Raw genomic sequence first — 22,587 nt, 5'->3', positions numbered from 1 at the left:
GACAGTTTGTGCTCTAAGAGGTGAAGAGAAATCCTCACAGTCACACAAGTAGAGAGAAGCAGAACTGATACTCAGTCCCCAGACTGGCTGACTCTGAGGCTCTTGCCCTTCCCATTTCCCCATGCCATTTCGCTTCTTTTCTTTTTGATACTGAGAATAATAACTCCACTTACACCATTTTGTTTTTCAATGTGCTTTCACATATCTTGCTGTCTGTGACAAGCACAACTCCTCTAGAAAGTAGGACAGGTCATATTATTTTCTCTCCATTACAAGAGAGGAAACTTGGCTTAAAACATTTCCCAACAGAAAGAGGAAAACATTTCTAAAAGGAAACATCCAGCCAGTTGTTGATTCTGTCTCAGTTTCAATGCACTTTTCATTAAAGCTCAATTTAAAAAATTTAAAAATTAACACTACATTTATAATACCTGTAGTCTCTCTGACTTCCATTGCCTGTGTTGTACTATTATGAGTGGTTTTACTTTCTGGTGATGGTGGTAGGGTCATGTGTAGGATGCAAAAATATCTTTGTTAAGCTCTTCTAAATTGGAAACAGATCAGACCCCAGCAAGGTCAATATCAGTAGTTAAATCAGAATAAACTTTGTGTGGAATTGACTAGAATAAAAACTTCTTCCCCACAGCATTAACCAGTGCATTTACATTTTTATTCTAGTGCTCTCTTTCTTCTACTTGCACTATTTGGGGGGCATATCTTTTAGAATGTCTGGTTCCTCACTTTGTGTATGGTTTGGAAGAAAAAAATACAAAAGGAAGAGTACATACTTGTGTTATATACTACATTGTTGGCCTTGCATTACCTGGAGCTGGGGCGGTGCCACTGTGTGTCATCGATGAGTCACCCTAGAGTCTTCTTTCTGCTTTACATCAGTGCTATGAGCATTTTCAGTTCCATATCTTTCTAGTGTCTTCTCCTTTTTGTGTGAAAGTCAGTAGCCAGTATGCAGGGTCACAAACAACTCTCGTCTCCCCCGACCTCCAGTATAAATAATTTATTCCAATGTTATTTTAGAAAGGTGTATTCCTTAAAATGTACTAAAAAAATGTCCAAATCAACCTTAAGGGCTTCCTCTGCATCCAACTTTGCTTCTCCATGTCCTTCCTGGGATTCATCATGAGACATCAGGGCCTCATTTGTGTCAACTTGCAAAAATTTCTCATGATATATCATTATCTTCTTGGAAATTTAGACTTTAGTAGCTTATTTCATCTCCCCAACACTTGTGTTCTCCTCTTCCTAGCAGTTTTTTTTTTTTATTGTCATATTCCTTTTGGTTTTTAATATAGAACATGTCCTTAATTTGTTCCTCCCTAATACTGGGAGTGCTTTTTAGGAGATTCAAGAAAACCCTACCTGGTGTTTTTTTCTTCAACTGTTCATTATGAAAAGGCCACCGTTTTGTTTGACCTTAGCAGTTTCCATCAGGAGTTCAATTGCCATTTGGTTCCCAATTATACTTGCTGCTCAGGCTATCAGATCTTTCTTTGGTTCCTGCCACCTGAAAGTAATTAAATTTCAGCCACTTTCTCCTGAGAATCTTCCCCTCTGATCTCATACCAGCCTGTATAGTTCATTTTCAGTCTGTCCCCTTGTCTGTCTTGGACAGATCATTTCTACTTGAGATGCCTTGCCAGTTCCCTCTTCCTTTGAGCTTGATTTCTTACCACCTTGCACAGATTCAGCCAGCTCTTTGTCGAATTCTTCACATGTTCTTGAGATACCCTCTTCGTTTATTACGAAGCAAATAATTGTAGGTCTCGGATTGTCTGCTTTTGCCAATAGTACCTTGCATTTCCAAAATACCAAGTCCAGTGACTACGCATCTTGATTCTGCTCCTGCAGTGTGACACCCCATAGATTGTTGACCTTCTTCCCGCCAGCAGAAGGCGGTTTCTAGCTGCTCTGGCCAAACTGAAAAGGCTCTGGTTTGGGAGGAGGGTTAAAACATTTATGTTGCTTGTGTTTACAAAGAGAGCTGTCATTATCTAAATCAGAAAAACTCTCTTCAGTTGAGTCCACACCTGTAACAGTACAATAATGTGATAGTAGTGCTGTAATGCCAGTGACCGAGGCCAGGCAGGTCCACGTTGGATTCGGGCAGACGGTAGAGAAACTGTGGAGCCGGAAAGGGTTGGGCCATTCTGTTTAATAGAGTCTCACAACACAGGCAGGGGAAACCACCTTTCAGGCAAAGAAGTAGCAAAATGGCCCCTTCACAGTGGCAGGCAGGCAATTCGCCACCCGCAATCCCCTGAGCACAAGCACCCATAGCTTTACATAGGCCATACACACATGGCGCTGCCACTCACTCACACGCCAATCAGGCGAAGACCTTGCAGCTGGTAAACCAGCGAGCAAGCCTGACGCAGCTGCCGCACAGGTGCACAGGCAGCTGCAGTAGCTAGGAAGGGCCTCACTGTGCTGTCCTCACCTAGTACTTTGGGCACCTGCAGTGGCCTGTCACTGGGTGTGACTGTTACGTCAGAATCCACAAAGACAGTGAATTGGCAATCACTCTACATCTCCTTAGTCATATATCAGCTGATCCTTATCAGAAACTCTCAACAAAAAACTTCGACTTCTTCCTTGTCTTACATCACTGGGATACATAAAATAATAAGTTTTTATTGAATACTTGCTACCATCTGTTTCTCCCTCTTTCCAAACTTTAATTCACTCTGTAGGTTCATTTTAATGTGTCATCTTGGCTGGGTCCCAGTGCCTACATATTTGTTCAAACAGCCTTTGGATGTTTCTGATGGTGTTTGCTGGATGAAGCTAATATTTACATCTCTAGACTTTGAGTAAAGCAAATTACCTGCCATAATGTAGGTGGGACTCATCCAATCCATTAGAGGCTCTAATAGAATATAGTAGATTGAGCTCTCCCAGATTCAAACTATGTACCTTCCCTCAGTATATATGTTTCTGTTTCTTCAGAAAATCTTAATATATACACTCACTCAAGCCATATAATTGGTATGTATCATTATCACATTTTCATATGGTGAAACTACTGCTCAAAGAGATTAAATAATATCACACAACTAATATGTAGCAGAATCAGGATTTTAATTTATGCTGTTTGCAAAGTCAGTGCTCTAATATTATGCTTTGTGTTTATTCTGTAATGCTATGTTGTACTATATTACTGTACATAATCAAAGAATCCTCAATAAAACTTGGAAGTACATTCAAAGAGCCAGTGATATGGCACCTTCTAGAATAATTTTTGAGTTGCAACCTACATGCTATTTCACATAAAGTGATTAGAGAGTAATATCAGAGATCCTGTTTCCTGGAAAAAGTTTAATGGTGTTACTCAGAAAATACCATGTCACTTGACTAATGGGAGCTCCATTTTCAGCTTGGACTCTAAGCAGAAAGAAACTATTTCCTCAAAGGTTTTAAATAGTGCTTCTCTTCATAGCTTTGAAAAAAAAAACCTATTACCTATTATTTGACTATATAACAGTATATTAAGGAACAAACATTTTTAGTTTTCAGTATACTTCTTTTTTTTTTTGTATTTCTCCAAAGTGAGAAGAGGGGCTGGGGGTGGGGGGCGGCAGAGAAACAGACTCCTGCATGCGCCAGACCAGGATCCACCCGGCATGCCCACCAGGGGGCGATGCTCAGCCCATCTGGGGCATTATTCCACTGCAACTGGAGCCATTCTAGCCCCTGAGGTGAAGGCCATGAAGCCATCCTCAGTGCCCAGGCCAACTTTGCTCTAGGGGAGTCTTGGCTGCAGGAGGGAAAAGAAAGATAGAGAGAAAGGAGAGGGGGAAGGGTGGAAAAGCAGATGGGTGCTTCTCCTGTGTGCCATGGCCGGAAATTGAACCTGGGACTTCCACACACCAGGCCAATGCTCTACCGCTGAGCCAACCGGCCAGGGCCCTCCGTGTACTTCTATAAGCATTTTTTGCAACTTATAATAATAGTAGAGATCAAATTGTATATTCTTTTATCAAAAAAGTATTTTAATAGATGAGAAATGCTGTTCTTGAGTTTCAGAAGGAAATCTCAATACAAAACAAAAGTTGGTATTCAAACTTGAATCCCCTGTGTAACCAGGTACCTAGGGATAGAAATAAAAGTAAATTAAGCTCATTTACTAGACTTTATTTTTTAGTTCATTTACCAGAACCTGATTTACACTAAAAGAGGGTAGTGGAATGTCAGAAAAACCCAGGAAGCAATACCTGCTTTCAAGCCATTTAGAACATCAACTTAAACTTAAATTTTAGCCACCTGTGTCGGCTATTGCCATCGGAAACATGCTGATTTGCGTAAAATACCCTAAGAGGAACCACAGGATAGACTGAAATTGGAAACTTCTGACAAATAAAAAGGCAAATCAATAGAAAAGTGGAATGCTGGAAAGGCAGAAGAAGCGTTAAGCAGGAAACGTAGTCTTCCTATTTTTCCACAGACTGAGTGGATAAATGAGCCTACACCATGAGGTTAGTTGGGGTGCTCGGTTTTCATGGTTGTAGCGTGTGGCCATCTGTCTAATCCTATACAAATTAGGAGATCCTTGGGAAAGCATTAATTTTTATAACATCTTAAGTGTTTCTTGCAAAATAGATTAAAATTGGTTTGGGATAATGAAGGCACATGCACAAGAGTGATGAATGCCTCCCCGGGAGCTCTCAGGGGAAACGGCGATGAGTTGTGGGAATTGGTATTAGGTCCAGTCAGAATTTGACATCTTCACTAATGGTCTGGAAGAGGGAGTCAATGGCTCATTAATGAAATCCACAGATGAAGTGGAATGATTGATTGGATGCAAGAAAGCAAAGACATTAGTGATATTAGTAAAATGAGATGCATCTTATGGAAATGCCCTCTTGTCCTTTAAACAGAAAAGCCCACTCATCCTTTAAACAGAAAAGCACCATCTGACCCATATAATGGGACCAATCAGTCTGAAAATCCTGCCTGACAGCAGAGGCCTGGAGGTGAAGCTGGGAAGAGTTTAGACGGGAGACAGAAGGCCGAGCCAGGACAATCTGAGCTTCTCTCTGGAAACAACTCATGGGAGCTGCTCGGTGCTCACATGCTTCCTGTGGCTCCTGACCTCGGATGTTCACGGGTTCTGCCTGGCGGCCAGCCTGTCCTCGGACTTCTAGCCCTGGCTGGGAAAGGTGGTGCCAGCAGGGCTTCCCACTCAGCCATGCCAGACGGTGGGTAGAGCATCGGCATGGGAACTGGATAGTGTTGCAGTTTGGATCATGAAATATCTCCCTCTCTGGCCTTTACCTCCCTCCCTCCTAAGTCGGTGTGTGTTCTAGTCACAGTCCTGCTACCTGTGGCATCTGCTGCTTCTGTCACCTCATGCCTTGTCCATAGGGCCTGCAGCACTTTGAGGTTACTTTCCTGGCATCTGTGTGTACCCTTCACTGTCCTGTGACCTCCCAGGGCAATGTGTGGGGTTGAAGAACACGAGTACCCACTGGTGAAAACCTATGGCTTTAAAAGACCTGGTTTCAATCATTGATTCCTCTAATCTCAGAAGAAGCCAGCTCTCTCCTCAGGTTTGGCTACGCTCCTCTCTCTTATCCGCTCCCCTTCTCCAGCTTAATGCAGGCTCCTAACTTTGCCCTGAGTAAAGGGAGCTCAGTCCTCCTGGACCAATAACCGTTTTCCCATCTTTTATGATGGTCCCGTCCCCTGCTGGGCAATAAGACACAGCCAACATCTCTATCATAGCACAACCTCATGTAAATTAACCTCAAGTTAGGATTTTAAACGCTGAATATATAGGTTGTTTCCTAGTGAGAACCAAAAAGTCCATTGAAAGACACTTCTTCCAACATTATTTTTAGGCCATCCAGAGACCCTATTTTAAGCTTATAGTTATTTACCATGTTGAAGAGTTTTGGATTGCTGGTTGAAACAGTAAGTAAGCCATTATGTGATTGTTAAATTACCAAATAAGAAACAGCAATGGTCATAATTCCATCCATTTTAGATCAAAAAGTACTCAGTGGCTGGTGGATTTGGACGAGGGACCCAGAATATGGGCTTCTTCAGAATGAAGGTTAATTGATTGCTGTCACAAGACTGACTTGGGAGACCAAGACCCCATGGATAGCTGGCACATCTCTTTAGTCTAGACCTCCTTACCCTGAATCTCTTTGTAGGGCACCGAGTCCAGGACACATATCCCTTCATTTCTTGTAACATTAAAAAACCCAGTTTCAGGGTAATACCCTCTGAGAATGCAGTGTGTGGACAATGCCCAAGATGAATTTTAGACAGCCCGGGCCAGCTCTGATGCACATAACTAGGGAGGAGCCAGAACCATTGCTTGTCAACTCATGACTGGATGCCTCCATCTAAGCTTTTGTGAGAAAAGGCCTGACATAACCTAACTTCTACAGCTTTGGCTTCTGTTGTCCTTGACAGGAAGCTCCACTGTGGCCGGACCAGAGCCCAGCATCTCTGATTTCTGCTCCAGTGGTCTTTCCCTTGGAGCCATTGCAGCCGCTGCTGCTGAGATCACATTGACTGTCACCCTCAATTAACCTGACAGGATACAGTCCTCCCAAACCCCTCTTACTACTGAGAGAAAAGAAGAGGCTTAGGGTAGGAGAGTAAAAAGGGCTTTTATGTTCCTGGCTTTTCCTACAGGCAAATCTCTTAGAAAATTGCTGTTTTATTGTTTCCAGGCGCTGAGCTCACATTTTACTAGCCCAAGCCTGGAAGGCTCTGTCAGCCCATCCATCAGCTTTTATGGGGTGAAGACCTCTGAGAATCACGGAAACCACTCAACAAGTTGGAAATGTTAATGACATAGTCCAAGTAAACACCAAATCTTCATGCGTGGATATTACTTACCTTCCAATTTCTTATTTCACATAGAAGTAGCATAGAACTCTTTTGGAACAGAAACAAAGTGTTTGTGTGGCTGCACATGCACAAACAAACACCGAGGATAATGTCAGAGTCAAATGCATGGGGAATTTTCCGAAGGAAATGAAAATGTAGTTCCTGTCAACCTTTCTCAGAGAAGCCATTCTTTCATCTCTGGGAATATATTTCTGACTATATGCAGTCCAGAACTATTAGAGTCTTTACTGAACTGATGGGGCATTGGATATTTCTCCCCAAGTAAACAAGTTTCTGATTACTTTATTTCTTGCTTTTATCCATCCAACTCAGTAACATTTGTTATGGACAACTGCAAGATAAGAAAGGAACTCTGCTAGTTTATTCAACACCCTTTTTAGTTAGGCATTTATTAATTGTATTTTACAAAGCCCCAAAGGTGTTATAAGCTATTGTTTCACTATTGTTGCATTAATCATTACAAGATCAAGAAACAGAGTAAACAGGTAAAACAAATAAAAGTACAGGACACCCAGTTAATTTTGACTTTTCAGAAAAGAACAAATAATTTGAAGTATAATCAACAAATATTGCATGGGACATTCTTATAGTAAAACTTTCTATTATCTGAAATACAAATTTATATGGCCATCTCTTCTGTTTCCGGAAGTCCTACCAAGAGACAAATTTTACCCAAAATGCTGCCAGAGTATGTTTTACATCAGTGTGTAGCAAACACACTGGCTTCCCCATTAGAAATTAACCACTACTTGACAATTGGACTAACCACTTGGATCTCAGCAAGGAAAATATTAAGAAGGAATTGAAAAAGAGGAAAGGCTGACAATGTTGTCATTGCTTTTCCAGGTTGTTACACTCAATTTGCCACTCTTTATTCTTTATTCTATTTTTTAAATAATGCACATTGATAGTTCTTCTTTTCTCAGAAAATAAATTTCTTGACCACAGTAAATTTCTTGATTGCTCTGCAGTGATTTTCAACCTTTTTTTTTTTCAGGCACAAACACACACGAATTACTAAGATCAGTGCCCCTGACTAAATACAACCATTTTCATCTCATGGCACAAATAAATTAGTTACTAAGGAAGAAGAGGTCAGGGCCCCTTTTTCTTTAGTAATTAGTTTATGAGTGCGTGAGAAACAAAGGTTGAAAATCACTGCTCTAAAGGATAAACATGAACATAAATAGGTCCAAGTAATATGAATAAAAAAGAATTTATATTGATATTTGAAATTGATATCGTTGTATCTAAAAAGTTGTTGTTTTTTAAAATAAGATTTCTAAATTAGACAAAAACATTGTTTCATTTAGTATCAAGGAAAGCATCTTAAATTTGATATTTAAATGCTTTTCATAACTGTTGTTAAGAAGTTTCTGACAATTGTCTTTATCCTCAGCAATTAGTATTTCTAGTTTTTTAATATACATATAAAGAAAATAAAAATATATTTTAAAAAATATAAAAAAATATTTTTTGAATCATTATTTTTTAAAACACCTTTTTGTGGCAAGAATTAGTGCAGGCAAGATGAGGTTCTCAGTGAAGAAGGAGGTGTTATATGAGTCGCAGACATCCTGAGATTGCAGGTGCATGAACAGGAATGGTACACAGTTCTGGAAACACCCTTTTCAGCCAGCCTCTAACTAGTTCTGAGTTTATCCACAAAAGCAGTCTTGCTGCAGATCTATACAGCTGTCATAATCTCTAGATGATTCTGTCATCTAAAAATGAGAGTTTGGAGAGAGAACAGACTCTGGCTTTGTTGCTTCTATAATCAAATGACATGGTAATACTTAAAATTCTGGGAGTCCACAGTATACAATTACAATGCACATGAAGAATAAGGGCAGGAGATCGGTTAGCCTTCGTAGAATGCTTTGAAGACATGATCTAAAACTAGTGAACCTAATCCAAGAACAATTTTCCCAGTGTGCATTTGGGTCTCACCTTGGAAATCCAGATATCACCTCCTTTAGTTTAGAGATGGACTGATCTACCCGATCAGTGCTGCACAAGTTTTTAGCACAGGTTAACTATGAGGAAACTGAAAGGATTACATTGCCCAATACTATCTGTTTTGCACTGGGAGTAGCTTTTATAACTTGGCCAAGTTAAATAATGTATTTCTGGCAACTTTTCCAATTGTATCATCTCCACTATAGGGTGGTATACATAAAAAGTGGTCAAATCTCCACAGTATAGTTCATTATTCATTTTGTAAGTTACTGGACTTCAATGAAATATGTTCCATAGAAAGTGGAAAGATCTGACATACATGAAAATCTCCAAAAATTACCCAGTAGTCATAAATCAGGTTTGTGTGTACTAAGCAAGTAAAGGCTTAGCGTCCACATGAGAAATAGTACTCTAGAAGAATATAGACACTGCTAGGGATACAGGGTTGCTTACTACAACATAAGTATGCCAGCTATCTTTCCCTGAAAGTGTTGGGCAGATACATGGTAAAGTTGAAAAACTCTGAAGATAACAAGTGGAGAAAAAATAATACCAATATTCACTCCTACATCTGTGTTATCCTTAGCCCCAGGGACAGAACTATAATTATTTTTGTAGTATTTTGCTATTTTGGGTAAGAGTCCAGTGGTTGTATGGCTGGTAGATAGTGGTAAAAATACAGAAAACTGGGGTTTCTGATGGCAGTTCAATATACCTACTGTAGAGGTCTTTGATTTTGAGACAGATGAGTGACCATAGTAGTAGGGCTTACTATCAACATTGTAGAAACCATTGTTATAAGAAAACTGAATTTTCCCTTCACAGTTAATGATAATTATTGTCAGTTTAAGAGAAAAAATAAAAGTCAGGTGTTACCTTACTTAATTTGCAAAGCCATGACCTCCTTTCTTCTTTGTTCTAAGAATATCACAAAATGTTTGGTCAAATCCAGTAGTGCATAGGGAAGCCATTGCAATTTTGGACCTAGCTTGCAAAGCAAATGCTTGATTTTCATCTCAAGGCCGTGCACAAAAATGAGGGTAATGCAGCAGCAACTGCCTGTGGGTCTACCCAGGATGTTGTCTACAAGAAATTGAAATGATGATTTTCAAATTCTCCTATGGATTTACCCTTTCTTTGCTTGTACAGTTGGATTAATGTCAATTCAGTCTTTACTAGAAATTCAACAAAAAAGACCCGACCCCAGTAAGTAAGATTTGTCCCCATATCTTATGTTTTCTACTGTCTCTGTTCTGTTTGAATCAATCAGGAATAGTTAGATCCTTTTGTGAACTCACCATTCAACATTTTAGACAGACTTGAATGTTTAAAGAACCTACTGTGTTTAAGTTGATTTAGTTCAGGCTGGGCTTGCCAAAGCCTTTATTGTGTTTTTTATTTTATTTTATTTTATTTTATTTTATTTTATTTTATTTTATTTTAGCAAGAGAGACTGAGAGAGTGAGAGACAGACAGAAAGGGAGAGAGGGAGAGAGATGAGAAGTATCAATTCTTCATGTGTCACCTTAGTTGTTCATTGATTGCTTCCTCATAAGTACCTTGACTGGTGGGCTACAGCAGAGCAAGTGACCCCTTGCTCAAGCCAGTGACCTTGGGCTTCAAGCCAGAGACACTTGGGCTCAAGCCAAGGACTATGGGGTCATGTCTGTGATCCCACACGTAAGCCAGTGACCTTGGGCTTCAATCCAGAGACCTGTGGACTCAAGCCAAGGACCATGGGATCATGTATATGATCCCACATTCAAGCCAGCAACCTTCGAACCTGGGTAATCAGTATCCCAGGCCAACGTTCTATCCATTGCACTACTGCTTGGTCAGGTGAACCTAGTAGTATTTTAAATTCTTGATTAACTTTCATCTCTTCTCTGGGAATTTAGGGAAATTCTTTTGCTTAAAATCTATCTGTTCCTCATCCTATTCTGGAGGGCTTGTTGTTGGAAGAACGTATGCCTACTGATGGAAGCAGAGCAGAAGGATGTGTCAGATAAGGGGCTTTGGGAAAATGAGAAAAAGATTGTGGAGAAGGTGAGAAATAGAAGGAGCTGGCAGCAAGGAGTAGTAGTCAAGAGAAAGGGGGTTAGGGTAGGATGTAAGAAATGACAAGATTTTTGTGGAACCAAAAGGTCTTTAGGTTTTTCACATTTTTCATTAGTTTTAGGCAAAAAAATCTTTAGTGAAGAGTTTTAGGAGTCAAAGTTTTGGTTAAATGCTTCCTTCCACTCATTATTGGCAAAACATTGACTATTAGAAGTTGTCTTGCCCTGTTGCTCTAAGTTATCTGTAAGATAAAAAGTTTTAATCATATTGAAAGTTCATCAAAGTGGTCACTTACATTCCAAATTATTTTTAGTGAAATCATACCATTTTTTCAGATATGCACAAGAATTTAGGTTATAAGGAATGCACATCAGATGAAGACATTTGGCTTAGGCATTGTTAATATAGTATGAGATGATCCCATTAGAGCAACAAGGGGAGTCACAGGTGTTGCTTTTACAGCTCTTTTCTCCGGTCACCAATAGAAAGGAAGTTCAACCATCTCTGACTTCAGACCTGACAAATGTTGGCCTTCAGTAGGTGGAGGGTTTGAAAATTTCACCTCCCAAATCAATTCTTAGGAACACAGTGATGGAACAGAGAAAAACAAAAACAAAAAAAGCAAAACCAGAATTTGTAAGGTTTCCAGATGGTGACCCAAAACAATGTGTTTTTTGTTTTGTTTTGTTTTGTTTTTGTTTCTTTGAAGCCTGGGAACACTTTATGATTGTTAGTGGTCAAGGCCAGTATTACAATACAGTAACTGGTGTTCACATCAATGATTTTTAGGTTGGCACTTAACTAAAGAAGCTTGTAAGAGTCCTCCCCGAGCCCCGATGTACTGCTTGCTGCTGGTGATAAGTAGCACTGTCAGCACAGCTATGTAAGGATGGGTCTTAGGGCTGGACTAGAGTAGAGTTGACAAACCTGTGGCACTTATTATTGCCACTTCCCTTTCCCTAGCCCATGGAATGCATTGATAATCAATCACAATTATTTTTTATGCTCTATTTTTATGCTGTATCCGAGATAACCACTATCAATAGATAATATTGGTTATTGAGCATTTACTATATGCCAGGCAATCATCTAAGTACTTTATAAGGATTAATTCCCAGCAGTCCAGGTACAAAGCCATGCATCTCACCACTCTGCTTTCAGATCTCAGGTCCAAGCTAGCACATGAGCTATAATCAGAGCAAGTTGTTAGAATATTGTAATACTTTCTCAGGTATTCACAAAGTTGGGTCCCTCTGCTGCCTTAGCCTGGATGCTGCCTTGGCATCTTCTCTCCGAACTCTCTAACAATTGAGAGTTAATGCCTTACACAGAGGACAGTTTCCAGAAGCCAGCACAAGAACCAGAGCTGGGCTCTATTCGCGTTGGCCAGTGTTGGCCAAAGCCCTGGTCTCACAAGTTGTTAAATATGGAATTTTAACTATCATCTCTGGATGTGACCGTTTTCAGTGTTGGCTCCCTGAATATAGAATATTGATATTATGTACATAGAATATTATTTAATAGCTTTAATTCTCACTTTGTACAATAATAAATAAAACCATATCAAAATACAGAAAAATATTTTTAAAAAATAAACACCTGACAACATTACTCTTTTCTAATGAACTCTTTATGTTTTTTTAAACCCTTTTTCTTATCAGTAGCCAAAGCAAATTTTCCATTGATGATATCATGCTAATGTTGCTTTCTTTCTTTTTTTTAATACTTTTATTATTTTTTACTTTATTTTAGTGTGCTATAGCTGTTTCATTAGAAATTTAAAAAAAATTTTTTTTGACAGAGACAGTCAGAGAGAGGGACAGATAGGGAAAGACAGACAGGAAGGGAGAGAGATGAGAAGTATCAATTCTTTTTTGTGGCATCTTAGTTGTTCATTGATTGCTTTATCATATGTGCCTTGACCAGGGGCTACAGCAAAGCAAGTGACCCCTTGCTCAAGCTTGTAATCTTGGGCTCAAGCCAGTGACCATGGGGTCACGTCTATGATTCCACACTCAAGCTTGAGACCCCGCGCTCAAGCTGGTGAGCCTGCACTAAAACCAGATGAGCCCACGCTCAAGCTGCAACCTTGGGGTTTCAAACCTGGGTCCTCTGCATCCCAGTCCAACACTCTCTCCACTGTGCTACTGCATGGTCAGGCTGAAATTTTAGAAATTTTTATTGAATTTATTGGAGTAACATTGGTTAATAAAATTATACAGGTTTCAGGTATACAATTCTAATTATATAATAATGTATCATCTGTCAAAAATACTAAAATTGGGTATTCTTATTTTTTTTTAATACCAACCATTTGATTCCAAATTCCTCAGTGGAATGGAATCTCCCTTTTATAACTCTTGTTTCTGGCTCAGACTTTCCTGTTTAGAACAATTTCCGTGTCCATCTCTGAGCCAATTCTAATTGATCATCAGAAGCGGTTGGGTATCTTTGAGATGCCTGAGAACCAGAGTCCCTGAGCTGTGCTGCCAGGTCAATGAAGGCTGGTCCTTCCACAGCCCAGGAACGGTATGTCTCTTCCTGGCGGTATGTACAGGAACCCCTTCTGCTTTCGTCTGTGTGCACAAACTGCCAACTCCCCTTATGCTCCAAAACTCTATTTCATTCCAGGACTCAGACTTTCTGGCTCTTGTGTTTGAATAACCACTGGCATTTCCTCTTATGACTTGGACTGATGATCAATCCTCTGTCTCAATTTCTTCATTTCTCTTTCTGTGGCAGACCCCACTTCATGACAGCTCCCTTTACTGACCCAACCAAACCTGAACTGCTTTTCTTCCAAGCCTCTGGGGAGGACCTAGCATTGTCTGAGCTAGTTTCTTCTGAGGTGTAATATATTAGATACTGTAAAGTTTCCACAGCGTTTGAACTCCTCAAGCTGAAGTTGGGCTGTCAGTGTGATGAACTGAATTTTAAAAAGACCAAGCTCATTATGACATTCAAACACCATTGTTCTATAAAAATAGAACCATTTAACAGTAGTTAGGAAAACAAAGAAAAATTGTATTAAAAATTGTTCTCTATTCACACTGGCAGAATGAAGAGAAATGATCTTAAATTGTAGCTACTGAATAATGTTAGATAGAAGAAAAATTTAGGGATGAAAAACTTTAGAGTAACATATTGTGAACTTTCTTTCTCTGGAGGTTATAGAAGATTTGCAGGAGTCTTTGACACAGCTGTCCAGAGAAAGAACGCTGACGTTGGGAGAGTCCTTCCAAACGGAGAGCAGGTTGAAGATGGTTCTGAGTCAGAAATCAGGATTAACATCACTCAGTAGCAGTAACAATGTAGAAAGCAAATCCTGTATCTAGTGATAACTGTTGTATGCCTCCAAAGTATAAACTTATTCAATTTCAGAGGTTTGTAAAATTTTATAAATGTGTCACTTTCTATTTTGAAGCCTTGACCACACTTATAATATAGATTGTCATAGGAAAAGGAAAAAGTGAATTTACCTCCCGCCGCCAGGAAATCTTAAACATCCAGTTTCTAGAATCTTATCTTCTTTCCATTTATATTTATAAATGCATTCCAACATTTATTTATTTATTTTTATTATTTTTATTTTTTAAGTGAGAGGAGGGGAGATAGTGAGACAGACTCCCACATGTACCATGACTGAGACCCACCTGGTGACCCCTGTCTGGCAATGATGCTTGAATCAACTGAGCTATTTTTAGTGCCTGAGGCTGATGCTCCCACAAGCTATCCTCAGTGTCTGGGGCCAAAGCTCAAACCAACTGAGCCACTGGGAGTGGAAGGGGAAGAGATAGAAAAGAGGGAGAGGGCGGGGAAGAGAAGCAGATGGTCTTTTCTCCTGTGTGCTGTGACTGGGAATTGAACCTGGAACATCCATACACCAGGCTGAAACTCTATGCACTGAGCCAACCGGCCAAGGCCTCAAACATTTATTCATTTGATCAATTAACCAATATCTGATTTGTTACTGTGTGTGGGCAATCTGCCAAGCTCTGGCAGCAGACAGAACAGCATTGGGCCTGCTTTTGGTAAGTTAAAGCCCAGTGAAAATGGCCTACAACAGAAAAGCATTTATAAATTAGAAAAATGTTTATAAAGCTGTAGCCTTTCTATTTTAAGTGAATTGCATTATTTAAAACTTTATATTTTTATTGTCTGAGGTGATCTGTATCTATTGTGTCTACTAAATGTATTCATACTTCTTACTCCACTGCTGTCTCACACATGTTTTAGAAAGAAAACATAAGAGATAAGTTTTATCTTGCCACTCTCTGTCTACTTGGAAACCACATCACTGTTTTGTTAGGGGTTCCTTAAGAAGGAAATAGCTGGAAAAATGGGTGTTTGTTAGTATTAATCCCTTTGGCTTAGTTGCCTTTCTTTTTCAAAAATGTGTGTGTGTGTGTGACGTACCATGACATGACATGACATGATATGACATGACACCAATAGAATGTACATAAAACATAATTGTAAAGCCTGACCTGTGGTGGCGCAGTGGATAAAGCGTTGACCTGGAATGCTGAGGTCGCTGGTAGGAAACCCTGGGCTTGCCTGGTCAAGGCACATATGGGAGTTGATGCTTCCTGCTCCTCCCCCTTCTCTCTCTCTCTCTCTCTCTTGCTTTCTCTCTCTCTCTCTCTAAATTGAATAAAGTCTTTAAAATATTTTTTAAATGTTTACACTATTACACTAATCATTATTTCTAATCTGTGCTCTTCCCAGACATCTCCATGACCCAGAACACTTCCAGTCCATGTAGCCCTTCTTCATTTGCATGCTATTGATGTCAGCCATCTTTTCTTTTTTCAAAGTTCCATTGAGAAATCATTTACATACCATAAAAGTCCCTCTTTTAAAGTATACAATTCAATGGATTTTAGTGTACTCTCAGAATTACGCAACCACCAGCACAGTCTAACTTCAGAGCATTAAAATGACTGTCCAAGGAAACCCGGCCCTCATTAGCAGTCACTCGCCATCACACCTCTCCTCGGCCCTTAGCCACCAGTTGTCTCCTTTCTGTCTCTATAGATTTAAAAGCGGGTAGTTTTCAACTATATTTAATCACATGTTATCATATTTACCATTTAAAATGCATTCTGTTTTCTTCCTCTCTCTCTATGCTTTCATTGGAAATCGTCTCGTTCTGTTGGGAGACCGCCCATTAGCATTTCCTTACGCTGGTCTTCTGGTGAGAAGCTCTTTTAGTTTCTAAGTCTTTCAGCTTTCCCGAGATGACTGAGACCCACTGGGGGGAGTTAGAGGTAGTGGCTGACTTCCAGTTCCTCTTTACATCCAGAATGCCCTCTCCAGGTCCCCTTGCTATGTACCAGGCAGGTTACTAAGGTCCCTGGGATTCCTTCCCATCCCCTGGAGTGGTCAATGCCCTCCACTCAGCCTCCCATCATTCTGAGGGCAAAAAGGGCCCCGAATGCCGGGCTCACCCTTTATCTTTTCCTGTCCTGGTTATTCTCTACTGTTAACTATCTGATGTGGTTAAGCAAATATTTAATATGGTTTCCTATGTATCCTCAGAGAGAGAGAGAGAGAGAGTTGATTAGAATGCCCTGTTATAGAGTGTGAAAATCACTTTCACTTTTTAAATACCCCATGACATTCCTATTTTCCCCAGGATTAGTTACCACTACAAGGATATGAATTCATACTTCTCACCTTAGAGTCACAAGTAGAACCTAGGAGCTTGACATCCAAACCTGCACCTTTGAAGGAAGGAAACCCAAGATTTCCTTGAAAGTCCTGGAAAAAGAAATCTTTAGCAAAATGTCTTTTCATTACCTGCCTATATTTTTCCTAGTTCATTTTTACCATAGATTCTGCTTTATAAAAATTTTTTTAAAGGAGATTGAGGAAAGGGATTTACATTAGTGATAAAAGAACCAAATAACTTTGCTAGTAATTTTTTTTGTAACCATGGGGAAATATGAAAATTTTCCTATGAAGTGATTGTTAAAAACTTATGTCATGTAATGTTAAAGGTTAAAGTGTTGGAAGGAAGCATTATTAAACTTTCTTTGAGAAGCCACTCTATCCTGGCTGTCAAAGTGGAAACCACAGAGCAGCTGGTAAGTCGCTGGTGACAGGGTCATTCTCTAGCAGCAGGAATGGAGGTTTATAACCTTGATCCTATAACCACAGTGAGACAACAGTCAGCTAAATGGACTATAGCTGTCCAGACTAAATCCAGGTTAGGCTGATAGCCACAAATCTCATTATAAATGAATAAATAAACAATCATTCAGGAATTGGAAAGTAGAGATCCAATCGTTGCTTGATAGCAGTTTTTCTATCTTTTAATCATGGAGAGAAAGAGAAGTTGCAAAAAATTACGGAGATCTCCTGACCAGGCGGTGGCGCAGTGGATAGAGCGTCGGACTGGGATGTGGAGGATCCAGGTTCCAGACCCTGAGGTCACCAGCTTGAGCACGGGCTCATCTGGTTTGAGCAAGGCTCACCAGCTTGGACCCGAGGTCTCTGGCTCGAGCAAGGGGTTACTTGGTCTGCTGAAGGCCCACAGTCAAGACACATATGAGAAAGCAATCAATGAACAACTAAGGTGTCGCAACGAAAAGCTGATGATTGACGCTTCTCATCTCTTTCCATTCCTGTCTGTCTGTCCCTATCTATCCCTCTCTCTGACTCTCTCTCTGTCTCTGTAAAAACAACAACACACAATAAAAACAAAAACGGATCAAAAAAAAAATCATCATCATCATCTTTTATTGCAGCTAACTTTTACTGAGTACACTAGGTGCGCCAGGCACACTTGGCTTCGCTCCTTACATTTTCACGAATGCTTTCGGAGACACTTGCACAGGTGAGGAAACTGGAATCCAGTCTACTGGTGATCTGGCAGAGCAAGTCCCAGTTCTCTGTGAGCATCTTGACTACAAACCATTCAAAGCAAAACAGAGCAATTAGTTGAGAAACTAATAAATAGTGGGAGTGTCAAAAATTCTGCTACTTCTAAGAAGCACAGATTACATAGAATCTTCTTTTATTCATCAACAAGTAATTTTTAATTTTGGAGGGGATTAAAAACTCAGGATTAGATTTAGTTATGATGAATTATAGCTAAAACTGGATTCGTCATCAGGATACTTATTTGTGCCTAAATTGTTGACTTCCTTTATAACTGGTTCTCATACAGTCTAAATGGACTTTTTACATTTCTTGGGCATCTTATTTATATAACTATTCTAATATGGTAATAATCCTGGTGTGGTAATTTTCACTTTTCTGATAATATATTAGCAGAATAGTGAAAATTCTTATGGCAATCTTCTAAAATAAGCCAGTTAGAAGAGGTGTAATCTTTTTAGACCTGCTTAAAAATTTATCAGAAATACATTTATTCAAATAGAGGTGACAACATCTAAAGCTATTTTATTTATATATAAAGAGAGACAGACAGAGAGGAGAGTGGGGGGATTTTTGTAATGCTAAACATTTATTTTCATGGAAAACATTACTGGCTTAGCACCCATGCCTCCTGGCAACAATATTTCACTGGCTCAGGGATAGACAAGAGATTTCAAGATTTCATCGCTAAGGCCAGTCTGTCAGCTGAGAGTGGCAGCCAGAAGGGCTGTGTTGAGAAGGGTTCTAAGATTGCACCTTGAGTTATTGTGCAAGATTTTCACAGCTGATTAGTCAAGTTTTATACAGGCATAGAGAAGAAGGTTTTTGTGATGCTTTATGGGTTTGCTATCACTGCCACTTCTGATAACACCTCTCCATAGTAGTTATCTGAATTTTGGGCCAAGTATGAAGGAAAAAAAGAACATCACATTTTTTTTATTCTTTTTATTTTTCTTTCTTTTTTTTTTTTTTAGTGAAAGTAGACATAAAATAAATAAGTAACCATAAGTTCTAATAAGGGAAAGAGAAATCTAGAGAAGGGAGTAATTAATTCTGTTGAGAAGGGACCAGAGAGTAGCAGACTAGGAGAAAGTTCTCGTAGGAGGAAGGCCTAAACTGAGTTTTGAAAGGTAAATATGAACTTGTACATATCTCTCTGTATGTGCAGGGGGTTGGGAGCTCCAGGCATAACTCGCAGTGTTAAGGTCACAGAGGCATAAATAAAGGAGGTCCAGAAAACTAACTCGAAGCAGTTTGGTATTGATGGGGTATGAGATGGGAAATAGTGAAAACTGGGGGAGACAGGAGAATTAAGCAGGGAGTTTCTATGCTGTGCTAAAGAGTTTGGACTCCATTTTACCTTATAGGCCACATGGGTTGTGAGAGCATTTTCAGCTAGGGGGTAGAGTCGGAAAGGTTGTGTTTTTTTTTGTTGTTTTGTTTTGTTTTTTATAAATAAATTTTTATTTTAATGGGGTGACATCGATAAATCAGGGTACATATATTCAAAGAAAACATTTCCAGGTTATCTTGTCATTTAGTTCTGTTGCATACCCATCACCCAAACAGAGATCGTCCTCCGTCACCCTCTATCCAGTTTTCTTTTTACCCCTCCCCCTCTCACCCCCTGTAACCACCACACTCCTGTCCATGTCTTTTAGTCTCGTTTTTATGTCCCACCAATGTATGGAATCCTGCAGTTCTTGTTTTTTTCTGATTCACTTATTTCACTCCACATAATGTTATCAAGATTCCACCATTCTGCTGTAAGTGATCCGATGTCATCATTTCTTCTAGCTGAATAGTATACCATGGTGTATATGTGCCCCATCTTCTTTATCCAGTCTTCTATTTTTTTTTACAGTGATTAAAAGCCTTTAGGCAAACCCCTGGCCAATACAGCAAGAATCCAAAAAAGAGTAGTGTCCTTAACATGAAGAACATCACATTTGAACATGTCCATAAATACAAATTGGCCAGCAATGATAGCATTACAGGACACTCCTTCTTAGAAGGTATATTTAATGTTTATTCTCTTAAAAAGATAGATAAAACACTGTCCTAATCCTCACACTATCTAAGAGGGAAAGAATGAAATCACTGGACAATAGATAATGAAAGAGACAGCATGCGAGTCTGTGAAACACACTGAAGCAAGCGTCTGCTCCGACTTTGTCTTCTGTCTCCCTGGAAAGGCCACAGTATTCAGCACTTACCCAAGACATGCAAAAAAGACTTAAAATTATTTATAAACACTGCTACCACTGCCACCACAACAAAAAAACCCTGCTGTCCCATTCACAGAAACATGGCCAAATATAAAGACAGTTTTTATAAAGACATTTTTTAGTTTTTTAGTAAGCTACAGCAGGCCCTGAAAGGCTTCGCTTGTATCCTTCACATATGGGAAAACAGGCCAAGTAATAAGACTTAGCAACATAGTGAGAAAAGGTGGGAGACTGTTATTTCCTAAGAGAAATTATCTCCAGATATAATCTTTCCTTGGCAAAGAAAATCTGGCATGGTAGGTTCTCCAACTTTACAACATAGGATGCAAGTGATGTCATTGGCTTAGGGTAGGTATTTTATTAGGTCTCTTGAGCCCTGAGGCCACTAATTTTGGCTTTCCTCAAACCATTGTTTGCAAAGAGTACTCAAGCTGGCAAGGAGGAGTTGTATGAATAGCGGGGAGGATGATCTCTTAGAAGGAGGTCTTGTCTCAGGATGGACAACCCATGTGGTCACATAGAGACCTGTTCTGGGAAGCACCCAGCCCTTGGAAAGACTCCACTCCTAGTTCAATTCTCTGCTGTCACTGTTTTTGAAGTTCTTAATAATTTTTTTAACAAGGGGCCCCTTCATTTTATAATTTTTATTTTACATTGGGTCTCCAAAATTGTGCAGCTGGCCCTTCTAAAAAGAAGAGGGAAATGGATCTCAGAACTATCTGTAAGACTGATGAATTCCTTAACAAAATCATTTTTATAAGCCCATTAAACAAAAATAAACGTGACAGGTTAAACACATTAAACCAAAATGTTACTGTATGACATAGAACATCAAACACTTAATATTGATGACTGTAATAAATATTTTATATAGACCAATCAGACCTTTCATTTTTACTCATTATTTGTTCTCTTTCTACAACAGTCATTAGTTTAGAGCCTCGTCATCTATAAACTGACAATCACACGCTGAGTTCCTCAGGGTAACTTTCCAGCAGTTCCCATGTTATCGTCGCTTTGCTTCTTTCCTTTTCTTTCTTGTTTTGTTGTACTTGTATAGTCTTTCCCAAAGATTTTAAATGAGAAAAATAAAAAGTATTTAACATCACAACTTTGGGGTGTCCGTGGTGTCTTCCACTCTTCTTGGAGGGGTTGCTATCCAGTTTTGTTTTGTTTTTAAAATAGAAAAATATTACAGAGAGTTTGAACACAATCTGCACAACATTGCCCTCACTTCTGACACCAATTGCAAATGTAGGGGGTTCCTACAATCTCCCTCAGTTTAGATAATTTGCTAGAAGGATTAACAGAATTCACTGAAAACCGTTATTATAGGTATGGTTGTTACAGGGAAAGAATACAGATGAAAAACAGCCAAGGAAAAAAGCCCGAAGTAGCATTCAGGAGTACCAAACACAGAGCTCCGTTGTCTCCTCTGCATGAAGTCAGGACATGTCACTTTCCTGGCATTAATGTGTGACAAAATGCACAGAGTATTGCCAACCAGAGAAACTCACACGAGCCTTTGGTGTCCAGAGGTTTTATCACACACTGCCTGCATGGCTGACTTTTAGTCATTAGTCCTTCTCATAGGTCAGGCTAGTTTGTACCTTCCGACTCCAGTTCCCCCAGTGGTCAGGACTGGTACTGTGTGGCCAAGAGATCCCATCATAAACTACATTGTTAGACTGTCTAGTGGCCAAAGGCCCCAGCAAACAAAGACACTTCTGTCAGGCAGGACATTCCAGGAGGTTAGGTAGCATCTCCTAGTAGCCAAGGGCAATGGCCAGACCTCTCTCATTAATTCTTCACTACACAAATATAACCCCCTCTCCTGCCCGAAGTTATCACTCAAGTTCAAAATTATAATACCAATCATGGCCAATCTTGTTTCATCTGATAGTGTGCTATAGTTCACAAACACTGATTGTTAATTTTTTATGAATTTTGTAAGTGGGTTGTTAAATACAATCTAATTAAAAATTAGTATATATGATAAACTTATAATTATGTAAATTAGATTAAAAATAAAAAATGCTCAAAACTCATCATTTTCTAAATGATTTACTATATTTTACTATTAATATGCTCTTAAGCTAATTTACTGATACCATATCTATATGATAAAAATACTGTGGCCTGACCAGATGGTGGTACAGTGGATAGAGCATCAGCCTGGGATGCTGAGAACCCAGATTTGAAACCCCAAAGTCACCGCTTGATTATAGACTCATCTGGCTTGAGTGTGGGGTCACTGCTTGAGCCTGGGATCTTAGACATGACCCCAGTAATTGCTGGCTTAAAGCCCAAGGTCACTCACTGGCTTGAGCCCAAGGTCACTGGCTTGAGCCCAGGGTCACTAGCTTGAGCAAGGGTTCACTAGCTCTGCTCATATATGCTGGTCAAGGCACATATGAGAATGCAATCAATGAACAATTAAGGTGCCACAACTATGAGTTGATGTTTCTCATCTCTCTCCTTTCCTGTCTGTCTGTCTCTGTCTGTTCCTCTCATATGCTCTCTATGAATCAGGACTTTTTTTGATGCTCTTTCATTGTGAGAAGCATCTTTCTAC

General features: G+C 39.5%; 1 pseudogene; it reads right to left on the bottom strand.

Annotated features, from left to right (window-relative positions):
- Nucleotides 1-1,216: 1,216 nt before the first annotated feature.
- Nucleotides 1,217-17,805, bottom strand: LOC136391556 (phosphorylated adapter RNA export protein-like; annotated as a pseudogene).
- Nucleotides 17,806-22,587: the final 4,782 nt, after the last annotated feature.

The sequence above is a fragment of the Saccopteryx leptura genome, chromosome 2 (assembly GCF_036850995.1).
Source record: "Saccopteryx leptura isolate mSacLep1 chromosome 2, mSacLep1_pri_phased_curated, whole genome shotgun sequence".
Lineage (NCBI taxonomy): Eukaryota > Metazoa > Chordata > Mammalia > Chiroptera > Emballonuridae > Saccopteryx > Saccopteryx leptura.
Note: the sequence above shows the minus strand (reverse complement) of the source record. Positions and strands in the feature narration are given on the sequence as shown.